General features: G+C 56.9%; 1 non-coding gene across 1 annotated transcript; it reads right to left on the bottom strand.

The window, feature by feature from the left end:
* Positions 1 to 1,447: 1,447 nt before the first annotated feature.
* VDBG_15093 lies at positions 1,448 to 1,529 on the bottom strand (the record flags this gene model as incomplete). The annotated part of the gene is made up of 1 exon: positions 1,448 to 1,529. It is a non-coding gene; the product is annotated as a tRNA-His (tRNA).

Genomic DNA, 1,529 nt, shown 5'->3' with positions numbered 1-1,529 from the left:
GATGGGAGACGAGAGAGGAGAGGGGAGAATAGCGGTTGATAAGACGTGAGAAAAGAAAATGGGGGTTGTACCGTTTCGGGTGCGCCGACAGGGACGAGGATGAAGAGGACAGCCCAGGACCATGGAACAGGAGAACAGAACGTGCGTGCGGGACAACAGGTAAGGGCAAAGGGCGAGCCGTGGGTGGGGTTTCGACGGCCGTCGGTCGGTCGGAGGGGGTGGTTGGTCCTGAGTCCGGGGGCGTGAATGCCACACCGTCTGATATCATAGGATTCCGTCCGGGACCTTGTGGCATCGAAGTCGACGTTTCTCGATTCCGCCGTGGAGGGTACGATTTCGGCCGGGGCGGAGATGGATCAGCATCTGACAACTGGCGTACCATCGAGGGCGCAGGGGCAGCGGGAGCCCAACTCTGCATTTAGGGCCAAGGTGGGTGGGGATTACGGGGCACCAGCTGGCCGGCGGGCTGCGCTAGAGGTCTTTGAATGTGCCCTGCCAGTTGCGGGGCCCGGCTCGTAGTGGTGGAAGGCGCCTCCCCCCCCTCCTGTTGCTCTCTCGAAGCCATTCCTTCATTAAACCCCCGTTCGATGTTGCCGCTTTTACGCATCTGCCATGTTACAAGGTCCCCTTCCCCCCGGCGTCCCTAATCAAGGGAAACCACCAAGGAGCCATATTCGCTTGTGTTTTCAAGGTGCAAGCAAGTTGCCTGGACTACTTGTCATTGGATGGTCGGAGTTCATTCCATGTCGAGGTCGAGGGGGAGAAAGTCTTGTTGAATGACGATGGCCTCGCGCGTTCCGCAGTGCCAGTTTTCCTTTCCTTTGCCTTGCCATTTTCTTCTTCTCTCTTTTTCTTTCTCCCTCCCTCTCCCTCTCTCTCTCTCTCTCTCTCTCTAACCCTTTCTTTCCCGGCCGCGTCTGGCCTCGCTTGCCTGTCCCCGCCGAAACTTGCTTTATTTTCCACGCCAGTGACCTCCCCTGGCGGAACGAGCCACGGAGGCGGCTCCGGTGTAGATGCCGTCTCTTGACTAGCCGATGTACAAGACCTCTTCGGCCTGGTTCGAAGTACCTTGTCTGAAAGTGGACGCGCAACGGCAGAAGAATGTCATATGTCAGGTGCGGCAGCCTAGCGCCGAGATAGCTCATGTCGAGACGGACTGACACTTGATATCACTGTCGATGCAGGGGCAGCAGCAGCCCCCACGACAACGCGGCACGCGGACAAAGGTGTAAGTCAGTACGGCAATATGTGGCCTGGTGCTGTGATAGGATACTAGCTCTTCGACATGGTGTCATGGGCAGTCAGGTGGACATGCCACTCTCCCGTTGCCTGGCGCGATATTTGTCTCGAATGGACCGCGAGTGATAAACAGTGGTGGCGGCGGCGGCAGCAGAAACACCATGAAGCAAAAAAGTATGTCGTTTGGAGCGGCAATGACAAAAAGAAGTGCTCCGAGGCGGATTCGAACTGCCGTCAATGCAGTATTGTAGTAAGAACCACAATGCATCATCCTAACCAACTAGACGATC

Source organism: Verticillium alfalfae, genomic scaffold, assembly GCF_000150825.1.
Source record: "Verticillium alfalfae VaMs.102 supercont1.5 genomic scaffold, whole genome shotgun sequence".
In the NCBI taxonomy this organism is placed as follows: domain Eukaryota; kingdom Fungi; phylum Ascomycota; class Sordariomycetes; order Glomerellales; family Plectosphaerellaceae; genus Verticillium; species Verticillium alfalfae.
This window is presented reverse-complemented; position numbering and strand designations above follow the sequence as displayed.